The 25,072-nt window shown below is 43.5% G+C and overlaps 1 protein-coding gene and 1 pseudogene across 2 annotated transcripts in view; one reads left to right on the top strand and one right to left on the bottom strand.

Moving 5' to 3' along the window:
• LOC149447636 (uncharacterized) overlaps positions 1–25,072 on the bottom strand; it is a 279,294-nt gene that overhangs the window by 153,487 nt on the left and 100,735 nt on the right. The gene's annotated exons all lie outside the window — the stretch shown is intronic.
• Positions 5,848–12,845, top strand: LOC149447640 (putative serine/threonine-protein kinase DDB_G0277449; annotated as a pseudogene).

Consider the following 25,072-nt stretch of genomic DNA (forward strand, 5'->3'; position numbering starts at 1 on the left):
CCACTAGATGTCATGTTCCCAGGACAGCAGGACGATGATTCCAGAAATGCACAACAGCCAGTAAGGAGATGAATCCAGTAAGCCAGCCAGCATCACACAGGAGACCAAGAGAAACCAGGCACCTTCAAAAAGCCCAGGCTCCCTCCAATAAAGAGAGCCACAGGCCAGAAGCTTTGATAGTGTAGTATTGCATTTAATAAGTGGTAATTCAAATTACAAGAGAAACAACACTTACAAAATTGGTCACAGGAACAAAGGGCAGCTAAAGGATATGTCCAGACAGTGGGGGGGCACCTCCCTGACGCGTTTCGTGTCAACACACGTTTTCAAAGGGGGTGCATTGCAGGGAAATTGAGCGTTTTTATATTCCGCGGTGCGCATGCGCAGTACGCACCGGTGACGTCATTGCGGTAAAGCCGCGCATGCGCAGTACGCACATGCGGCGGCCATTTTCTCGGAGAACAGTGCAGATGGACAGCAGAAGGTGAAACCCATACTGAGGGATGCAGATGGAGACAGTTTAATCTGTGGAACCATTACTGTTCAGTGGTGCAAACTAGGAGTACTAACCTAATGTGCAAAGTATAAATCGTTATCAAACATGGGGAAAACAGCCATATAAACGGCCTCTGCGGACATGGCTCACAGAAGGGCTATATAGGGACATAGGTTAATATGTGTATATATAATTGTGATAGGAACTGTTCGGACGGGTATTCAACCTGGTATATGAGCGTATAGGCATAACGCAGGAACATAGGGCGGATAGTTGACAAAAAAGCCGGTCATATATGCAGCATGACCTTGCATATTGAACGTTCTAATACTGCGCCAAATGTACCTAGCAATTACAAGCAATGACAAACTGTGGATTCATAACATTAAAATATGACTCTTTTGAATAAAGGATTAAAATTTGCTCCATTTGCACAACTTAACAAGTTTGGTACATTCATAGATGTACACAAGTTTACTAGAAAATTGGCAATAAAAAGACATTTCATCAATAATCCCATTAAGAGTGACATTACTTCAACTACAAGGGTTAACTACAAATCTTCAAACCTTAAAAATGCCTCACTTTTTAACCCTCCTGCACATTCACATATCACTATTTTTAAAAATATGGCTCTTAACGACCTCGGAAAAACCAAAGTCAAAAAATACCACGACCAGTCACACATTGACAACACTATTAAAAATTTGCTAGACGAAAAAGACCTAGTAGTGAGACCCGCCGATAAGGGAGGAGGGGTAGTTGTAATGAATAGACCTGACTACCTTACATTAGTAAATAATATTGTGGAAGACAAAGAAACCTACAGACTTCTTAATAGCAACCCGCTATGTGCCTATAAAAAAGAACTAAAATCTTTGATTAAAACAGGGTATGAAACTGGAATTTTAAGCAAAAGAGAGAAGGACTATTTATGTCCCATGGCTCCCAAGCTGCCTGTAATTTACTGTCTTCCCAAGATCCATAAGGATCCAGTCAACCCCCCGGGCCGTCCTATAGTAAGCGGTATAGGGTCGCTATGTGCACGGGTGGGAGAGTATATAGACGGTTTCCTCCAACCGTTGGTAATAAATACCCCAGCCTTTTTAAGAGATTCAAAGCAATTGCTATCTATTATTAAGGACATCAGATTGACCAAACCCACTTATCTAGTAACTGCGGATGTTTCCGCCCTTTACAGCAACATAAAACATGAGGATGGTCTTCAAGCAGTGGATCACTACTTGAAAAGTGCTGTGGATATACCCCCATTACAGAAATGTTTTATAATAGATCTCCTCAAATTTGCTATGTGCCATAATTACTTCTACTTCAGCAATAAATATTACCTTCAGATTACTGGAGTTGCAATGGGGGCAAAGTTTGCGCCGAGCCTCGCTAATCTATTTATGGCTTATTGGGAGGAAGAGATCATCTACTCTAGGGATTGGCCGCATCTGTGTTTATATTGTCGATACATCGATGATATCTTCTTACTATGGGATGGGGATGAATTCTCACTGACCAATTTTTTTACAACTTTGAACTACAACACTAATAATATCCAACTGACCTTCCAATATGATTTCCAAGAAATTAACTTCTTGGATCTAAACATTTTTAACAACGGTACAGGGCTATCTACTAAAACCTTCTTTAAACAGACTGACCGAAACAGCTTTATTCCAACTAACAGCTGTCACCTCCCTAGATGGTTGAACAACATACCTAGGGGTCAATTCCTGAGGGTTCGTCGCAATTGCGATAATGTTGAGGATTTTATCCAACAATCTAATATCCTCAAAAAGAGGTTTGTGGAAAAAGGTTACAATGACAATACTCTACAGACAGAAATCAATACTGTTGAGAACACCAATAGAGAGCTGCTCCTTTCTACTGGACAACAAAATAAAAATATAAATAATGGTAACAGGTTCTGTCCCTTCATCACTAATTTTTCTGCCCAGTACAAAGATGTTGCTAAGATCATTCGTAAACACTGGTCTATCCTCAAAAGTGATCCAGTTCTAAGTAGCTCGCTACCTGATCTACCGGAAATAACTTATAGAAGAGCTTCCTCTTTGAGGAATAAACTCGCTCCAAATGTGGTAAATCCACCGAGACAGATTACGTTTTTTAATCGTAAAGGGTTCTTCCCATGCAACCGATGCATGTTATGTGTTTGTAATGGTGTCCACAAATCGCCCATTTTTACCTTCTGTTCTCGCTCTACTGGCAAACAATACACGATAGACTCCACTATCACATGTAACAGTCTCCATGTTGTGTATCTGCTCGAATGTTCTTGCGGTAAGCAGTACGTAGGCAGAACTACCAGGAGACTAAGGGATCGGCTACGAGAACATCTCAAAAATATAAAGAAGGGTTTCAAAGAACACTCTTTATCTATGCACTTTCGAGAACAACATAATCAGAATCCTCATTCTCTAAAGTTTATTGGCATTGACATGGTCCATAAACATTGGAGAGGAGTCCATAAACGTAGAGCAGTCTCTAGGTTAGAGACAAAATGGATCTATTTATTACGCACATCATCACCTTTAGGCCTTAACATTGAGTTGGATATAAATTGTTTTATTGACACTAGTTAATCTGCATTTACCATCACTTCTATTTTAAGCTAAATTTTTATGACATGCGTTGCCGTCAGTTCGTTTTTTCCTTGTGAGGTTTGGCTGTTTCTTATAATGTTTTTTATAATGTCCTCTACAAATGTTCTTACCATGGTTTCCATGGTTCTTATATTGTTTTATTGCTTCTTATTGCTTTTATCACTATATTATATACCTCTAATATTGTAACATTTTTACAACTGTAATTCGCACATGTTACATCTGTTGTGCCTATGGCCTTTGGATGCGTTTTTATCATGTGGATTTTTAATCCATTCACATTCCTATTAATGTCCCCTTTTATTGTTCATTGTTATTTAATCTTATGCTTTTTACTTTATGTATTTACTGTGGTCACATGCGTTTATTGTAACTTTAGACGTTTATGGGTTATATTTTAATGTTATGAATCCACAGTTTGTCATTGCTTGTAATTGCTAGGTACATTTGGCGCAGTATTAGAACGTTCAATATGCAAGGTCATGCTGCATATATGACCGGCTTTTTTGTCAACTATCCGCCCTATGTTCCTGCGTTATGCCTATACGCTCATATACCAGGTTGAATACCCGTCCGAACAGTTCCTATCACAATTATATATACACATATTAACCTATGTCCCTATATAGCCCTTCTGTGAGCCATGTCCGCAGAGGCCGTTTATATGGCTGTTTTCCCCATGTTTGATAACGATTTATACTTTGCACATTAGGTTAGTACTCCTAGTTTGCACCACTGAACAGTAATGGTTCCACAGATTAAACTGTCTCCATCTGCATCCCTCAGTATGGGTTTCACCTTCTGCTGTCCATCTGCACTGTTCTCCGAGAAAATGGCCGCCGCATGTGCGTACTGCGCATGCGCGGCTTTACCGCAATGACGTCACCGGTGCGTACTGCGCATGCGCACCGCGGAATATAAAAACGCTCAATTTCCCTGCAATGCACCCCCTTTGAAAACGTGTGTTGACACGAAACGCGTCAGGGAGGTGCCCCCCCACTGTCTGGACATATCCTTTAGCTGCCCTTTGTTCCTGTGACCAATTTTGTAAGTGTTGTTTCTCTTGTAATTTGAATTACCACTTATTAAATGCAATACTACACTATCAAAGCTTCTGGCCTGTGGCTCTCTTTATTGGAGGGAGCCTGGGCTTTTTGAAGGTGCCTGGTTTCTCTTGGTCTCCTGTGTGATGCTGGCTGGCTTACTGGATTCATCTCCTTACTGGCTGTTGTGCATTTCTGGAATCATCGTCCTGCTGTCCTGGGAACATGACATCTAGTGGCGAGTGATCAGATGACATCATCCTCTCCAGTGGCTTTCTTCCAGAGTACCAGGAGTAGGTCTTAATTACTCCATGCTCCATTTGCTGATATATCTGGTTAGTGCAAACTTCTTCCAGCTTGTTCAACACAAGAGTCACGAACTTTGTTCCGGTTCCCTAACCAGGGATGTACCACAGAAGTCACCAGTTTTATATACTTCATATTTAATGGTATATTTAGAACATTATATGTCAATAGGTTTCTGTGGATTTTGAGACCATATTTAGGAGCGCTGCATATTTTATGATCTATTATTCGAAGTTTTTTGAGGTTTACTTTCTATGCTAGCGGCTCTATTAATCATCTTTATAATCCTTATACTCATTCATCTTACCATTATTAGACACCTAGCGCTGTTCCTTTCCCATTTTTATACCAGGCATACAGAATTTGGTTGACTTGGCACATGGAAAATGTGCCAACATTTCCACTAAAAATGATGTATTTCCTTCCATCTGTTAATTGGTCAATATCTCAGAATTGTGACATACGGGGGGGGGGGGGGGGGGATTAATTAGTCTTCACTGGAGCACAGCCAATTAGCCTTTACATTTCCATTTTCTAACCTGTGTGGGGAAAAATAAAAGCTGCAAGCTGATTGGTTGCTGTGGGCAATGATAAGAGTTGGGATGAAACATTTTCTATGAATCTCTCTTTATGGAAATCATGAGAGAGAGTCCATTTCTCTAATGGGGATACAGCCAGCAATACAAATATGACAGTGGATCTAACCCCTCACCCCTCACCACTGACAGTTGGCATTCTTGTAAACAACCCCTGACCTGAGGCTGCCCAAAATAGATCTCATGGTCTATGAATACAAGTCCTGTGTCCTGTACTGTATGATCAAGAGAAAAAGGTTTGTCTTTGGTTACATGTTACACACATGTTACACACACCAAACATCGGGGCTGAGTTTGGCTCTAACCAGGCACACTGATCCCCAATGGTGCTCACTGATACTGATAGCACAGACATTACAAATGAGCCCATATTCAAAAAACAAACCTAGCTTGTTGATGTATTTCAGTGTGTTACAAGCAGCACTATTGACACCTGCCTACATCATTGGAAAGGACCCCAAAAGCAGGCTTCTTTAAGCTTTACCTGTGTATTAGGTGCAACACAGATTTCTCTTTGTGTTGGATTTCATATATCCAGGACAGAATACTGAGCTCTGTGATTGTCACTCTGCTAAAAAAAAATTGGAGCCTCGCTGTGGAAAACGGCAGTTGGCAGAAAAATCATTTGAATTTTGTTTCCGGTTGGTATCCTAGCAACCACGGAAACTCAGTCCACAGGCAGCGCAGCCACAGACAGTCAGTGTGCTTCTGCTAGCGATAGTGAACACACTCCTTTTTTTGTGCTCTGTGAGATCTCATTATAACGTGTTATAATGAAGTGGACCAGGCCAAAACTACGTTTCCGATATCATCCATATAAGAACAGACAGGAGGTCACCTGGAATACCATCATAGGGAGACCTTTTGTAGATGATTTGGATAAGCCCACTTTATCACATAGTGGGTTGAAGGTGGAGACACCTCAGCAATTCCCCAAAAATCGGGAAAGCAAACATGGGAACTCTGATGGGAGGAAGAATTCTGGAGAGGGAAAGAGTTCCAAAGAGGAGAGTGCCATGAACAGAGGAAAGAAGCGCAGATCCAACCAATCTGCTGAGGAAGAAAGACCAGCAAAACAGGGACGATGTGGTCATGCACCGAGTTGGGCCAAAACACCATGTGCTGTCATATTGCCCAAGAGGAATAACAAGAGGCCAGCATCAGATCCAATTTTCTCTGCACCTCCAAATAAGAAAAGGAAGATCGCTGCTGATGAGACAAGCAAGAATGATCAACAGCTCGTCGAGGTAGTCAGCGATAGATTTCACCAGGTTGTCAGCGATATAGTCGGCGAGGTAGTCAGCGAGAGAGTCGCTGAAGTTGTCAGCAAGTCAGCCAACGAGGCCGTCGTTGGGGTTGTCAGCGAGCTAGTCGATGAGGCTGTTAGCAAGCCCGTCGATGAGGCTGTCAGACAACCAGTCAACCGGGCAGCCGGTGAGAATGACAACAAGGTAGTCAGGGATGTGCCTGGCACCAAATTAGAAATGCATCCGCCAGCCGACTTTAATCTTGACAGCTTTATCTTTCATAAAATACTTGGTCAAGGTAGTTACGGAAAGGTAAGTAATCAAAGATTTATGAACAGAGGGTTTAATGCACTGCCAGTTAGTGGTTATTATTATTGCCAGTCGGCAAATAGTAGGTCGTAGGTGGAGGTCACACCACTCTATTCCTTACCACTTCCCATTTACACTACACACACTGAGCTGTGCTGCTCAATGCCAAGCTGAAATCCATGCTTTCCCCATAGGACCAGTTTACACCAGTGTGATACATTAGTTGGCGCTCGGTTACACTGGAATAGAATGCATGTAAATGCAATGTGCTTTAAGAAAGCTACAATACTGGTATTTTACACCACTCATGAAAAAATAGCATGCCAACGCACATCATCTCCAGTGCGTTTACTGTGTTACATGGATGCAACGCGAGCAGAGTGAATCCAGGCTTACACACTAAGTCATGTTTAGTGGTGTACTGTCTGTCGGGGGTGTAATACACAAAAAGATGCAAGACAGGATTACAAATCCTTTGGTATATAAGGAAATAAGCTGACGTACATTTAAACTGTATATAGCAGATTGCATAACGTTTGGCTGCACAGCTTCATAGCCTTTAGCCCCAATTTATGAACGCTGAATACAGACTTCAGAGTGAGCGCTGGCTGTGATTTGCTAAAAGCCTACTGCGGCTTGCTAAAAGCCTATTGAAAGCTATCCCCAATCCCTAACAGTCTAGAAGTTACTGACTAACAGTCAAAACCACTGAAAACTTGCACAAAATCCTGCTGACTCCCCGTTCTATAAACTGTTTTCAAACTAAGACTAACAATCGTAGCCAGGCTGGGGGGGTTGCTGCTGGACCCAGAGGTAACCTTTTCAGAACCCGGAGCTGAATTGCTTCTAATCATTTGTGTCCTGTGTTTTTTAGGTCGCCCTGGCATCCCATCCTGCCACCAACAAGAAACTGGCAGTCAAGGTGGTACAGAAGAGGAAATTACTGCAAGAAGAACCGAAAAGTGTCCTCGTAGAGAGACAGATACTGGAAAAAGTTGGACGGAGTTCCTTTTGTACACACGCCTATGGAACCTTCCAAACAGAAGTAAGTTTCACATTCCTATCAATCACTCACTCATCAAATCACATCCATGTTATCCATTTGGACTCCAAGTCCAGCACAGACCTAGAAATAAATCCCAAAACCAGAAAAAAAGGAGGGATGCTCCAGCTTCAAAGAGGCTAAGACATGAGAGAGTTATGGTGGCTGCCAATGCAGAATTTGGGGAATTCTGGTTCTCCCCAGCCGTCCTGCTCTTACTTTGGCTTTGCTGTCGGAGTCACTGACTTGGATCAGGTATAGTCCTTGAACTCCTCTCATGATAGAGTCACTTCAATAGAACCTGTCACAACATGTTTGCATGTTAATGGCTTCTATATATTGCTTACCCACAGAGGAATGACGTTCACCATACATTGAAAGTTCCTGCCAAGCATCGCGTTAACTTAGTCTTAAAGTGGATGGAAAGCCAACACTGAACATTTCTTGTTTGTTCACACTTGGTCTATTAAATAGATCAAGCAGAGCGTGTTGTTATATCTGTTTAATAAGTGCAGAAAAACACTTGTGATCCTGTCAGAATTCCAGCGCTGTCCTGAGTCATCCTAAGCAGTCTTATCAGCCCCGCTCACTTCTCCTCTGTGAACTACAACACAGCTCCCCGTATGTTATAGAGATGAGGATGGGGAGAGGTGTTCTTAAGGATGGGGAGAGGCATACTTATTGTCCTAGGATGACAATACGGCACCTCCATAGACATAGAGAATAGTAAGTGAGCGTAGTCACCCTAGGACAAGAAGTAGATTAGTGGTAGGATTACAAGGGGAAAATAAAGGAAGACATGCTGAAAAGAAGAACACTAGTACAGCCTCCATAGCTGAGCACTGGTGTAAGCTGAAATAGATGACATTTTTATTCTTGAGTTTGAAGATGCGTTAAACTCCTGAACCGTCTACCATGTCCAGACATCCCTATATTTCTGCATTTCCACCAAAACACAAACTTCACATCCACTTGACCTTTTGGAACCGACTTATTTTTCTCTTTCTTTTACAGGAAAATCTCTTCTTTGTTATGGAATACATGAGAGGAGGAGAACTACGCGACCTGATCAAGTCTTCTGCTCCATTACCAACTAACACCATAAGGTAAGACTTACAAAGATTCCGTCTAAGGCTGCATTCATACCCGCACCATTCAACCTTTTTATTTTGGGCTTTTTTTGCACATTAGTCGTGCAACAGCATAGGGCAGCCTATTCACTTACGTGAGCTGCCTTATGCGTGACAAAATGCACCAAAGTAGCTCATGTACTTTTCTTTGTCCGCGAGCCTCACACTTTTGCAATGTACATTTTGGTGCGTTTGGCCACACAACTGCTACCCGCATTTGAAGTGCCATTAAGAATTAATGGCACCACAAGTGTGATTTGCATCTTAGCACATTTTTCATGCATTTCCCAGAACACCAAGGTGTTAATATGGCCTAAGAGAAGGGTGAGGGTTAACAGTCATGATGAAGGATTTGCATATAGTAATTACACAATGAATCTTAAAGGAGAAGTACAGACAAAGCTCCTTGACCCGTTTTCAGCTGACAGCGGGCTGAAGCCTGCTGTCGGCTGATGTCACTCAGCCGGTCCAGGCTGGGGAAAGATCCCGACTTTAAAATAAGGATCTGCCCCAAAATCTGGAGCGGCACCCAGCTCAACGATCCGTTGAGAGCCTGAGCCAGTTGCTCCCTCCACTCCACATCCCAGTGCTCCATTAAGTTGGCGGGGTGGGGAAGAGCAGAAACGCTGACTGACAGTCACTGCTCTCTGTTCGGAGTGAGCGATGACTGAGTGAGAACTCCGCAATCAGCTGTCAAGTGATTGTTGAGTGCTCGCCCTTAAAACCGGCCACAGACAGATGCTGCATCGGACTGATGCTGCATGCACCTAGATAAGTATGATTTAACAAAAAAATGAATTCCTATATTGCTCTCTTCATTTAAACTAAAAGATCACCCACACCGACCCACCTCAGTAAGCCTTTATCAGGAAAGAACCTTCACTGCCCCCCATACACATACTCATCTTCCGTTTACCCCCTAGCCTAGCCTTTTTCAGCCGTCAGCAAAGTACTCTGTAATGCAGTTTGTAGACATCAATCTCACATAATCACACACTCCTTCAATCAGATGCAACTAATCCCTACAAGATTCTAAAGCATGCTAACTGTATAGCATAGGGAGCTATTTGTCCAAGATGATTAATGATCAGTTGCTACTCCTAGTGACTGGTCACCAGCAAATTTAGTAGCACCATTGATCTGCTAACACTCTCCTGCATAGCACGAGCCTAATGTGATATCTGCCAAACACCGGTTATATCCTCTAGTTTATCTTGGCGTGCAAGGCTGTATCTTCAATCCCACACAAGCAATGTTCCAACCCCACAGGTCTTAGCCAATGGTTGTCAGCTACCACAGATCAGGTGACTATGATCCAATCCCTGGTTAAGAACCAAAGTAACCCAAGAAAAGAGCGGGGCCTGTCATTATCACAGTAATACATTGCTGCTTATGACATGCAAGGCTTGGAAGAAATCACCTCTTAATCATTTGTTTACTTATGCTGTGAGACGTGCAATAATCGTAGACCTTTTCTCCTTTTTTACAGATTTATTGCTGCAGAACTTCTCTGCGCGCTACAATATCTGCACCGCCAAGGAATAATGCACAGGTAAGTGTCTCCACCATGATCTTCCATATCTTCTAATCTTCAGTAAAGTACAACACCACCCAATACTGCTACTTTAGTTGTGGATGGGTGTACAAGGGTTGAATTGCCCATGGCCAGTTCTGTCCCCTGCTGCTGAAGCTTTTGTGACTCTAAGGGCTCGTTCACACTCGACTCTTTTTACCAACGCTTGCCAAACGCCCCTATAGCGTTTGGCAAGCATTGGTCCGGCGTTTGCGGAGCATCTTTTAACGCTCCGCAAACGCCGCATGCGCGGTTTAGCGGAGGTTGCTAAGCTTTGCCGAGCGTTACAAACGCCTATAATGAAGTTTGAATGGTGTTACCGCTCCGCAAACGCCCCGCAACCGTGTCGCCACCGCACCGCAAACGCCGGCCGGGCGTTTGCGGAGCGGCACCGTAGACTAGAATAGGAGGCTTCAACGCCTCCTGACTCGACCAGGGGCGTCCGTTTTGCCGCGACGCTAACGCTCCCGTTAGAACAGCACCATGTGCTGCAATGTGCAGAATTGTCCGAGGCCTCTCTGCCGCCTGCACACAACGCTAGTGTGAACGTAGCCTAAGTAAGGGAGTCTCACTTCCCCATATTACATACATTTGCAATTGTAGATGTCCTGTTCTAACACTGTGCCATGTCCCATTCAGCAGCTGAGCAAAACCAGCCACAGGTGCAAAATTTGCTCTGGGTCCCATCAATCCCCGTAAACCAGCAGAAGAAACAATATTGAGGTGCACTCCGTCAATCTGAAATGAGTCTATGGCTTTATTAAAGACACGTGGATAGAAACACTCCCCAGGCTGCCTAATTCTAACACTTATCACCCTCTAGTGGGACGTAATCATGCCCCCACTAGAAGGGCAAAAGGTGACGCAGGAAGAAAGCCTGCGGAGTGTTTCTGCTCCCTTCTTTTCAATAAAGATGTGGAAGCATTGCAGAATGACCAACTGTGATTTGATATGGTTTCTTACACTGCAGTAAGCTGACAGCCAAGGTCATGAGGTTCTTCTTACCATTCGTAAAGCAGTGCAGAAAGTTAGAAGGGGATCTAACCCGCTGGCACCCCTTGAAAGCTGAACTATTAGTATTGGTTGAATTACGGTTTTAAACATTTGATCTGTAAATCTAACTCTCTCCTTTTTTTTTTTTTTTTTTACAGAGACTTGAAACCCGAGAATATACTGCTCGACAGCTCCGGCCATGTCAAAATTGCAGACTTTGGCCTTTCAGAAGCCGACGTGTTTGGATCCGACAAAGTATTTACTTGTGCCGGTACTCCAATCTATATGGCCCCAGAAGTAAGTATAACACCACCCTTGTTTTTCCCCTCTACTGCTCCCATCTTTATCTTATAATATCTATGAACCTAACAAGAATTTTGGAGATGAAAGAAGCAGAGCCACAATGATGGTGACTCAAAAAACCTAAAAAACAACAGGAGGCCCACTGTGACCTGTCATTCCCACCAACCATTGTTAACTATTATTACTGCTCTGTGCAGCTCATCGTGTGCTTTATGTTATAGTTAATCTTACTCTCTGTTTTATCAGGTTCTACAAGGAAAACCCTGTGATGCTATGTCTGACTATTGGTCACTGGGTGTCATCTTATTCGAAATGGCCACAGGAGCACATCCAGGTGAAGCCAGATTCAGGAGACACTTCTATCCGAGGGACATGGATCCTGAACTTCAAGATGTCATTGAAAGAGTAAGTATACTCTACAATTAGAATTATGCAAAAGCTATAGATCCTTAGTGTAGTGTTCTTTATGAGAGAAGCTTGCAAAACGTTCTCTAGTATCCAGTACATCACCAGGTGTAAGAAAGCACACAGGGGGCATCCGACTTCTGGAAGTGTTATATACACACGGTATAGCAAGATATTCACCACACAGGGAGTCAGAATAATAGAGGAACTATCCATGAGCTTTTGGATGAACTCATTCACTGGTTCAGAAATGTTCACTTTGATCCTTCCAACAGACATATATATATCTTCACTGAAAACTACACCAAGGAATTAAAATATGACATTCTGAGGTGTTTTTTTTCTATTTTTAAGAAATAGCCGACACTAAACTGGCTGATTGATCAGTTTCTGTTAGTGACAATCTACCGTATGCTAAATTTCATTTCTTTTTCTTTATAGCTTCTTGAAATAAATCCGAGCGATCGCCGGCAGGCAGTGAAACAACTGCGAAAACATCCCTTCTTCAGTACCATTTACTGGAAGAAGCTGGAGAAAGGAAAGGCCACCTCACCATTGAAGATGCCAGAAGAAAGTCTGCGCTCACAAATCGACACAAATCAGCAAATTGATGTGAAGGAACTGATTCCCTACACAGGAAATACAGAAAATAAAATTGCAGAAGAGCAACAGAGATTGTTCGATGGCTTCAGCTTCAAAAGCACAAAATGGAGAAGGATGGTGGAGAGGAAATGAAAGAATGAGGGCTCATTCGCACCATCTGCATTGAGCCACGTTCTTTTGGACAGATCACCACAAGGTTAGACCATACTTCTCTTGTGGGTCACAGGAATGACCTAACTTTTGCTTTCCTGGGGCAAAGAGTCAGCTTATAGCAGGCTATTACAGTGTATAGCAGGCAGATCACCACCTTTGTGCATCATTCATCATGATTGACATGGATCGACAGTGCTGGACAACATGAATGAAACTGAATTCACATCAAGATAAAAAAACTGCCGGAAGATCAGAGGACAGTTGGTTTACCACGGATCAACACCTTTATGCGTCATTCATCATGAGTGGATCAACATTCCTAGATGATAGGAATGACGTTGGATTTATACAATGGAACATAACCTCATCCATTCTGGGTGAGAGGATTAGAAGGAGCAGTGGTTTGCCATGTCGGCAGATCACCACCTATGTGCATCATTCATCGTGATTGATATGGATCAACATTGCTAGACGACATGAATGACGTTGATTATTACAATGGAACATAACCTCATCCTTTTTGGGTGAGAGGATTAGAAAGAGCACTGGTTTGCCATGTCGGCAGATCACCGCCTATGTGCATCATTCATCGTGATTGATATGGATCAACATTGCTAGACAACATGAATGACGTTGGGTTTATACAATGGAACATAACCTCATCCTTTTTGGGTGAGAGGATTAGAAGGAGCAGTGGTTTGCCATGTCGGCAGATCACCGCCTATGTGCGTCATTCATCGTGATTGATATGGATGAACATTGCCGGACGACATGAATTACATTGGATTTAAACAATGGAACACAACCTCATCCTTTTTGGGTGAGAGGATTAGAAGGAGCAGTGGTTTGCCATGTCGGCAGATCACCACCTATGTGCATCATTCATCGTGATTGATATGGATCAACATTGCTAGACGACATGAATGACGTTGATTATTACAATGGAACATAACCTCATCCTTTTTGGGTGAGAGGATTAGAAAGAGCACTGGTTTGCCATGTCGGCAGATCACCGCCTATGTGCATCATTCATCGTGATTGATATGGATCAACATTGCTAGACAACATGAATGACGTTGGGTTTATACAATGGAACATAACCTCATCCGTTTTGGGTGAGATTAGAAGGAGCAGTGGTTTGTCATGTCGGCAGATCACCGCCTATGTGCATCATTCATCGTGACTGATATAGATCAACATTGCTAGACGACATGAATGATGTTGGATTTATACAATGGAACATAACCTCATCCTTTTTGGGTGAGATTAGAAGGAGCAGTGGTTTGCCATGTCGGCAGATCACCGCCTATGTGCGTCATTGATCGTGACTGATATGGATCAACATTGCTGGACAACATGAATGACGTTGATTATTACAATGGAACATAACCTCATCCTTTTTGGGTGAGAGGATTAGAAGGAGCAGTGGTTTGCCATGTCGGCAGATCACCACCTATGTGCGTCATTCATCGTGATTGATATGGATCAACATTGCTAGACGACATGAATGACGTTGGATTTATACAATGGAACATAACCTCATCCTTTTTGGGTGAGAGGATTAGAAAGAGCAGTGGTTTGCCATGTCGGCAGATCACCGCCTATGTGCGTCATTCATCGTGATTGATATGGATCAACATTGCTAGACGACATGAATGACGTTGGATTTATACAATGGAACATAACCTCATCCGTTTTGGGTGAGATTAGAAGGAGCAGTGGTTTGCCATTCCGGCAGATCACCGCCTATGTGCGTCATTCATCGTGACTGATATGAATCAAAATTGCCGGACGACATGAATGACATTGTATTAATACAATGGAACATAACCTCATCCTTTTTGGGTGAGAGGATTAAAAGGAGCAGTGGTTTGCCATGTCGGCAGATCACCACCTATGTGAATCATTCATCGTGATTGACATGGATCAAAGAAAAAAGATTAACAGTAAGAATATTGTTCTTACTTGGGTGATAAGTGAGAAGACTATCAAGTTTTTAGATTTGGAGATTATGCAGGAACAGGATCCTCTACTAACAAAAACATTCTTCAAGACGGTAGATCGCAATGGTTATATACCCCTGAACAATTGTCATCACACCTCCTGGCTTATGAATGTCCCTAAAGGACAATTTGTCAGAATAAGGAGAAATTGTACTAGAAAGGAGGATTATCGGGATCAAGCAAAGATGACTTATACAATGGAACATAACCCCATCCCTTTTCAACGAGAGGATTGGAAGGAGCAGTGGTTTGCCATGTAGGCAGATCACCACTTATGTAATATTCATCGGGAATGACATGACACATTGCTGGACGACATGAATGACGGGCTATATACTGTAGATCAGTGGTGGGACACCTTTTTTTTCAACTGAGCCAAATCTCGCCAAAACCACGATTGAAATTTATTTTGAGAGCCACATTTTTAAAACTGAAAATACATCTCCCATATAGTAATTCATCCCCCATAGTAATTCATCCCCCATATAGTAATTCATCCCCCATATAGTAATTCATCCCCCATATAGTAATTCATCCCCCCCATAGTAATTCATCCCCCATATAGTAATTCATCCCCCATATAGTAATTCATCCCCCATATAGTAATTCATCCTCCATATAGTAATTCATCCCCCATATAGTAATTCATCCCCCCCATAGTAATTCATCCCCCATATAGTAATTCATCCCCCATATAGTAATTCATCCCCCATATAGTAATTAATCCCCCATATAGTAAGTCCCCCATAGTAATTCATTCCCCATATAGTAATTCATCCCCCATATAGTAAGTCCCCCATATAGTAATTCATTCCCCATATAGTAAGTCCCCCATATAGTAAGTCCCCCATATAGTAATTCATTCCCCATATAGTAAGTCCCCCATATAGTAATTCATTCCCCATATAGTAAGTCCCCCATATAGTAAGTCCCCCATATAGTAATTCATCCCCCATATAGTAAGTCCCCCATATAGTAAGTCCCCCATATAGTAATTCATTCCCCATATAGTAAGTCCCCCATATAGTAAGTCCCCCATATAGTAAGTCCCCCATATAGTAATTCATCCCCCATATAGTAAGTCCCCCATATAGTAAGTCCCCCATATAGTAATTCATCCCCCATATAGTAAGTCCCCCATATAGTAATTCATTCCCCATATAGTAATTCATTCCCCATATAGTAAGTCCCCCATATAGTAATTCATCCCCCATATAGTAAGTCCCCCATATAGTAAGTCCCCCATATAGTAATTCATTCCCCATATAGTAAGTCCCCCATATAGTAAGTCCCCCATATAGTAATTCATTCCCCATATAGTAAGTCCTCCATATAGTAATTCATTCCCCATATAGCAAGTCCTCCATATAGTAATTCATTCCCCATATAGTAAGTCCTCCATATAGTAATTCATTCCCCATATAGTAAGTCCCCCCTGTGTCAATTCACTTACCTTTGCTCCGCGCGTTCCTCTCGTATTCCCGCGCTGTTCTGGTCTTCAGGGAGGACTGTGAGAGGAGAAGAGTTCGTCGCGCTGCCCCGCCTACATCCTGGCTGCCCCGCCTACATCCTGACAGCTGCAGAGTCCTGACGCCCGAGAGGAGGGAGGGGGGCGGCCATCCGAGAGGAGGGGAGGGGAGAGGAGGAGAGGAGGAGAGGAGGGGGGGGGGTGGCCGGCCGGCCGCCCGCCCGAGAGGAGGGAGGGGAGCGGGCGCCCGGCACACAGGAGAGCCGCATTTAAGTTTGTAAAGAGCCGCATGTGGCCTATTGGAGGTACGTGCTCTGCTCCAGAGGGGGAAGAGACCTTGATATTAAGAGGCCCCATTTTTTCTGGAACCGCAACGTCAAGGCTTTTAGTGACAAGTCTAAGTCAAGTTTTTCTCTACGAAGAAGATGTAATAGATCTTGCTTGACCTCAGGAACTGAAGGCGGAGCGGAGGATAGCCATTTTCTGAGAATGATCCGTCGCGCAATCATGAAGCAGGTGGCTAGCCAAGCCTTATTGCGTTGTATAGCTAGTAATTGAGGTCTGGACTGCTCCAGGCGTGTAGAGGGGAAATTGCCAAATAGGAGCAGAAAGGGACCTTGTGTCGGGCAATAACCCGTGACAGAAGCAGCGAATGTCTCCAGTTGTTTCTAAAATTCCAAGATGAATGGACAATACCACAACTTGTCTAGCAATGTGGGTCGTGGAGATTTGTACAGGGGGCAGCTATTTTGAATCTGGAGAGGTGGAGATGGTAGAGGAGGAATACAGGGACTTAGACAGGCATAGATTCAGTGGTTTATAAATGTTCGAGATCTTAAATGTTTTCCGCTTCAGCAATATATCCACCATAGACGTTTGGAATCTTCTTGGTCTATTCCGGCATGTGCTTGAGATATGATCTATGCCTTGCTGAACCATTAAGAAGTGATGGGGCGGGAGTTGGTAGCACTCACTAATACGAGAGAAGGGGAGGGCAGAGCCTGAGATAGTGTCAAATAACTGCGCAAAAAGCTTCAAACCTTGTTGAGCCCAAGTAGCATAGGCGGCATGAAATTGAGGCAAGGGGAAGGATGGGTTACCATGGATCGGTAGATAACAGGAAGTCCAAGGGGACAAACCCAGCCTGAGTCTCACTTCCTTCCAGGCTACGGCTGCTCAGCCCATACAGTGCATTGGCAGGATGGCGAGCTGCTTGCACAGTCAGCGATTGCCCGCACTGTATGTGATGGGGTTGGCGCGATGATGTCATTGCGCCGGGTACTCGTATGTGGGCGTTTCTGCATGTGGGCAGACCCGCCTGGAGACGGATAGAGGAGCGGTGTTTCGGTTCCTAAGACCATCGGAAATATGTGCTTTCCAATGGTCTTAGGCGAACCGTGTGAAAGGTTTGTTCGACCCCCAAAGGGGTCGCGATTCACAGGTTGAGAACCGCTGCTCTAAAATTAAAAAGAAAACTATACAAACTGTACATACACGTTAGAGTTCAGTCACTCAGCTTTTTGTAGGCATTTTATGCACCTAGTGTACATTTCTGGGTGCTTTCCTGCTCCAGGTGCTACATGCAGCCTGCCATACAAGTAAATGGCTGTACGTGGCCGCACTCATTGAAACGCCAATGCCTCCTCGTGTTGGGAAAATACGTTGGACATGCATGTGTGGATAAGAGCTGATGTAAAGAAGTATCAGCGTTTACAAATATATTCCCTTGTATGGCAGGTTATATGCAGCACCTGCAGCTCCCTCTGCACACAAAAGTGTCCAGAAATCTATTGACAAATACATGAAACAAATGAATGAAAGAAGTGCAGCTCTCCAAAATCCACAATATCCCGCCTCCAAGCAAACTTGTTAATACAGAACTAATAAAACTGACGCCCCTAAATTTGCTGAAATAGCTCAGTTGGAAGAGCGTTAGACTGAATGTCTAAAGGTCCCTGGTTCAATCCCAGGTTTCAGCAGCTGTTGGGGTGTTCCCAGGAGTTTGAGGAAGTAGAATCGATCTGGATCAGCCAAATAGAGAACGCTATATGGAGACCTGGTGAGCCATCGATTTGCCTATGAAACCACGAGCATTACTAACCCTTTATTGTAATAAACCTGGTTTTATAGAAGGCACGACGATTTATGTTGTAGACACCTTTCACACGGAGCGAAGTCCGCACTGTTTGGACGCCTGTACTCCTTCAGTTTCTGCCCGGCAGACAAGGGTGGACCCCTGTCAACTCTATGGGCAGCCGGGTGTAAACAGACTGCGCTGTCAGTTTACATCAGACTATCTCCAATCTGGTTGGGAAAAAAAGAAAAGAACGCAGTGCTATTCCGTTTTTTTTTCCTGGACCTGAAGGTAGGCAGGTTTACAAACCGACACAAGTCAGTTTACATCCTCCTGTCTATAGGGCTGCATGGACCTTCCGATCAGGTCTGCCTAAAAAACTGACAGGTGGACCTGATTGGAACACCCATGTGAAAGGGGCTCTATGGAGCTGTGCAGGGACTGCTATGGAGGAGAATTGACCATTTAGAGCCTGGTGTGGCCCCATATCTTTTTCAGCTGTGCCTGGAAGGATCCTAAAGCCAGGTTCATGCCTGTACAGGTTGCAGTTGATGCATTTTGCATGTTTTTCACGTGACATATTAACGAGTTTTTGATGCGTTTTGTGCCTTTGGCAGGTGTCTTTTGTCTTATGGGAGAAACAAAAAAAAAAAACCATCAAGAATGCAAGCACTGCGTTTTTAAAAGCGTTTCTGCTGCATTTCCATTGAAATCTATGGAACAAAAACTGCAACCTGCTGCAGGAAGAAACCTTCCTGATCCTTTCCAGACAATGCACCGGTGGAAAACGCACAGATGTGAACGTGACCCATGGGAAACCATGTTAAATGGACTGTACGACGTTTCTGCAAAACTGAAAATGCACAGAAAATTGCAGAGGTGTGAACCAGGCCTAACATAGAGGTGCTCTTACATGCTGAGAAAATGAGGCCTATGTGTGACACTGCTCCTAGTTATTAGAATTTCTGCTTGAATGTTTGTTTGCTGTGCGGGGATCAGAGCTTTGTTTATAGTTCTAGAACATGAAACGCATGCATTTAACGCTGCGACTCCCAAACAAATCACCTTGGAGAAGAGGCTTCAGGAGACTGGTCACACAGGTGGAGTCTGGCAGAAAGAGGAATAAAGGAAGCATTACACCTTCTACCTGTACCCCGAGACATCCTGAGCATTGAACCCTTGAGGTGTTGGGGCCCACTTTACAGGAAAACATGTTCAAACATGGTTTGGGGGTTTCAGCTCAGAGGGACGCCCCGAAACCACCTATAGTGTACATTTACATTATTAGGAAGTGTTTTTGCAGCTCTTACAACACCTGTCTTTTAATTGTTTTTTTGGAAGGGGCTGGAGGGGAGAGAATATGAAAAGAACCTTTCTGTAGTGCTTCACAATTGCACACAAAATGCCATCAAAAAGCATTTGCAGGGTCCCTGTATTCACATGAATTGAGGCGTTCTCCATGCTTTGCAAGTTGCCAACACCAGCCCAACATTGCCAGCAGGATAGAAATCAAAGCATCGCAAGTAAGCTACCTGTCATCCACTCAGCAGCATTCATCTTCCACTGCAGCCAGAAATTCTGAACACGGAGCTATCAGAGGGGTTGATTATTTGTCCCCGGCCTCCATGCCGCTCCTGCTCTTCATTTGAGGTAGTCACCCTCTGCCTCTAATGTACAATAGGAAGAAGAGATGATCTCTTCCTGTCACTTCAGGCCACTTCTGGATCTCCTCATATAAATATCCTTCTATATGTCCTGTACATCCCTCCGCACACTCAGGTGCTGCTATGACCCCCATCTCTGTGCCCCGATAGGGTCGTTGTACTGTACATCCCTGTACCCCCAGAGTTCTCCCCTCACAGCCCGATCTCTGAACCCTGATGGGGTCACTGTACTGTACACCCCGGAACTCCAAAACTCTACCTATACACCCCAATCGCTGAGCCCTGACAGCTCACTGTACTGTACACCCCTGTACCCCCAAGCCCTCCACTTATACACAGATCTCAGGCTACTCCTGTTGCTAGGTTACCCACAACCATTTCCTCACAAGCCCACTGCAGCCAGAATACATCCCCTGAGACCCCAATATGACAAATATATACATATATACAGAGTGAAATCTACCATTGTATACATACATTAGAGAAATGTCACATAATAAAGGGACAGGCGGATTACATAACAGGACATTACACAGACATCTGGGCAGTCTAGGACAGGCATGTCACACTCAGAAAAAACACGGGGCCCCACCGAGACAACATCTTCAAGAGGGCCACATTATGTCCGAAGGAGTTAGTTCAATAAAAAATGTCAAGGGGCCCCAATATGGGCCCCAGTGTGATCAAAAACACTGCGCGGCTTTGATATACTGGGATTAGTTATGAAGCCTTACCTGTAGGCCTTAGCTGTGCCCCATCCTGTCCTGTTGCTAGAACGCTCCAATCAATGGACACTCGCCCCCAGCATCACAGGAGAGAGCGTTCTCCTCATTGAACCCCCTGACTGTACACTGCGCTCTCTCTCTCTCTCTCACATTGCTGAGCTCACCCACTGCTGTGCCATTTGGGACCCTCAGAGGCCTGGCTGGAAAAACCCCAGTCAGGGGCCCCCACATCCTGCCTTGCTGCTAGCACAGGAAAACGGTTGGTCTTTGCTCCTGTACTGCCGGCAGTTATCATCCAACGGTTTTCATATCCTAGCAACAGTCCGGACATGAGGGTTGCTAACTGGGAGTTTTTTAGCCGAGGCTTCTGAGGAGCTCAAATGGCCTACCGCTATGACAATAACATGAATGAACATTTTACAAAGCTGCAGTTTTTTTTAATATGGGCTGGAGCCCCCAGACTGCACCGGCTATTTTCTGGAAAACACTGCCATATACCCTTTCCAGCACACTTTGCAACAAATAGGATATCAGAACTTCCTTGGTAAACAACACAGATCTCTCTATTGACAGTGGGGATGAGCCGGTTTTTGTCTCCCTGCAAAGCACACAGTACACAGATCAGATATAGTTAGGAATACAGTTAACCCTTTGATCGCCCCAGATGTTAACCCCTTTCCTGCCCAGTGTCATTAGTACAGTATCAGTGCATTTTATTAGCATAGTCTTAGTGTCATTGGTCATATTAGTGTCAGTTACTTAATGTCAAAATGCCCGCCATACTATCACAGTCCCACTAATTTGCTGATCGCCGCCATTACTAGTAATAAAAATAATAAAACAAAAATAATTCCAGTTTATATATCATCATTTGTAGACACTATAATTTTCATGCAAACCAATTAACATACACTTAACTTACCAAAGACAGGTGGCAGATTACATTTTGGCCAAAATTAATTTTAATGTCCTGTAAAATAATAGGCACCACAGGGCCGTGCAATACCTACATTTCCCCATCCTTGCAAACACAATTTTAAAGCAGAACTAAAGTTCACAGACTATTCATCTCCATTCCTGCAATGGGGCCATTAGATACAAAATGAATTGGCTCAAATCGCACGGCACCTGTAGGGAAATCACATGTGATTCGGACAAAAATCCCACTACATTCCTTTTCAAACCACCTGCAATTCTTTGCCCTTAATTGATTTGAGCCCTTGATCCTGTATAGGCTCAAATGACACCGTACAAAGAAGGATCGGTTTTAGGTATTGGAGCATTTTCATGAGTACAAGTACTTTTGCAAATGCTTAGTATCGGCACCGATATGGATATCAATATTGGTAAAACCCTAAATATAATGCTTGAAAAATGCCCAATTAAAAACTCCTGTATAAGCACTTCCATAAGAACTTACTGGATGTGAATGGAGGCTAAATCACAAACACAGCAAAGCAGGAAGAAGACTCTGCATAGGTAATGAACAAATATGACTTCCCCCGTGTTCATATAAAATTTTAACCCCTTCACGCCGGTACCTCCAGGCCCTTTAAGAGTTTCAGAAGCCGGGAGGCGGGGTTTAGGGTCATGTGACCGCCGTGATGCGTCATCATGGCGGTCACATGATCGGGAAAGGTCCCGATCGAAAGAGGAGATCGGGACCTATCCGTGAGTACCGGCCATGTGTGCTGGGAGCGCACAGGGCGCGCGCTCTCGGCACATATGTCTTTTTTTAACAGAACGCAAATGTGCGGCCGCTCGGCGTCTAGGCCCAGATGCCGGGAGGCCGCACATTTGCGTTCGGCCGGCATGAAGAGGTTAAATTAGACATAAAAGCAATGTTTTTCAATCTCTCACCAACACACACTGAAAGATATTTGTTTTCTCTTGAGTGTGTCTAAAAACTGTAACTATAAATTCTCCTTAACCTGTTGCCATCTGCATAACACATACAATATTTGCAGTGGCTAAAGGGTGGTCTTTAACCTCCCTGGTGGTCTAATTATGTCAATATTTTTGAATGTCAAAGCGGTACATTGTTTTGCATGCAAATTTGTTGTTTTATATTGTAGGCCAGTAATTCTTAGGAATAACTCACTTAAATCTGTCCAAACAAGTCTCTAGTAATTATCCTGATAAAGTTTGAAACACAAAATCATAAATTATAATACAATAAAAAATTAGAATTATAAAAAATGATTATATAATAATAAATTTAATTCAATAATGTAATCAAACCAAAAACACTGAAATCTGAAATAGAGAGCCAAGTTCACACATCACTGAGCTCTGTCACAGAATCGTTTTCAGGGTCTGATGACGAATTTCCCCACAAATCATTAGCGCTCAATTCTGCAAGTGATTCTAATTCAATATCGCTGTTTTCTAGCTGGTCTAAAACCGCTTTTGACCTAAAGGGATGCTTTTTGGATGCCATGGACGTTCTCAAGTTTCCAGGCAGAAAGAACGGTAAAAGTGCAGGCAGGGCACAGGACAAAGCACTAGGGACAAAACTGAGGTGAAATGGTTTGATACAGTAATGTAATACTATCAGATTACAATGTATTGTGTGTATGTCATGTTTTTACTTTTTTGAATCTCCTGCCGGTTCTGCCCCCCTACGTCCCGACGCTCGCAGGGAAGGGAACCCGGAAGACGGATGCCAGCATCGGCCGGAGGACACAGCGGGAGGACATCGGGGGATCGCAGGACAAGGTAAGGATCGGGGGATCGCAGGACAAGCACTACAGTGTAATCCCGAGTGTGGCTCGGGTTACCACTTTTGGTACTATAAATCAACCCCGAGCCACACTCAGGATTACCGCCAGGGAGGTTAATGTCCACACTCCACACAAATGCATCGCTGGGTGGCCAATGCTTCTATGCTGAAAGCTCAATCCCAGCACAGAGACCAAGTTGTCAAAGACATTTTCCACTAACGATCAGTAACTGGTCAGGACCGGCTCTCGATCATGTGACCACTGTGACAGCCTATCGCACTAGTCACATGGTCACCTAAACTCCCTGCACCCAAGGCATGCAGAACCTTTTAAAGGGACATCGAAACGGGAGGGAAGAGGTTAATGAAATGTTATCATTACATATCATAATAATACATAATATGTCACTTTTGTATGCAGTACATGATAGCACAGTTTAATCTGTTCCTTGGATCATAGTAAATTGTTTCAGTGCAGATTTTATCTGTTTATTGTACCTGCATTTAGTACGGCTTTGTCAATTTTGTGCATACATTAACAGGTAACACAGATAATACACAGCTCTAGGGGGGAGATTTACTAAAACTGGGCCACACAGAACCTGGTGTATCTGTGCATAGTAACCAATCAGCTTCTAACTTCTGCTTGTTCAGTTAAGCCTGGACAATGAAACCTGCAAGCCGACTGGATACCAGACTCTGTGTGGCCCCGTTTTAGCAAATCTCCCCCTAATGCAGGGAATAGACGGGTCGTTTATCGATCGAATTTTCGTCGCAGGAAAAATCGGCCGATATTCACGCCGTTAGTGGGGCCAACCCGTCGGCCGTTTTTCGTGGATTTTCTCATTTAGTATTATTGATAATGCTGGAAAATCCACGAACAATGGCCGTTTTACGTGGACATTGGTGGCAGCATCACTGCCAGCAACGACCGATTTTTCATTTATCGGCCAAAAATTCGGCCGATAAACGACCCGTCTATGGCCAGCCTAAGCATCTCCCAATGTTTTCCTCTAGAAGCTCTAAGATTTCCCCATAATGGACAGAATGTGGCTGCAGCACTGAATCATATGCAAGTTCCCATTGGGAGTATTGGATCGACAATCACTTTGCCTGAATTAAGAGCTGACTCGTGTATTCCACTGAATCAAATGCTGTTTATTTTTACCCCTAGTAATAATAAAAAAAGACAGAGGTATACTGAAAGGACAACTACACCGTGCAATTAAAATGAGACTGCCAATTTGCTCCAGAGAAAATAAATGAAATCATGAAAGCTTCCTCCTACCAAATCTTTGTTTTTATTTACAGTATGTTTTATTTCATCATTTTATAGTATTATCCTTAAGTGGTATTTTACCTATAGTAGCAGCTCTGATTCTGGTGTTTTGTAGCTAGAGCTGAATTCCAAGTACGGGTATTTTACATCAGCTCAGATCAATGTAACTATGTATATGCAATACCTGACCCCAGACTGGAAATCTCTATAGTAGGCATCATTACTCCTGTGATCTCCACTCCAATGCTGAGCACCTGCCAAGCTGGAGCATGTCTTTGGAGTGTGGGAGGAAAACGGAGTACCCA

The sequence above is a fragment of the Staurois parvus genome, unplaced genomic scaffold (assembly GCF_062004578.1).
Source record: "Staurois parvus isolate SC_StPar_1 unplaced genomic scaffold, SC_StPar_1.0 ptg000678l, whole genome shotgun sequence".
Classification (NCBI taxonomy): Eukaryota; Metazoa; Chordata; class Amphibia; order Anura; family Ranidae; genus Staurois; species Staurois parvus.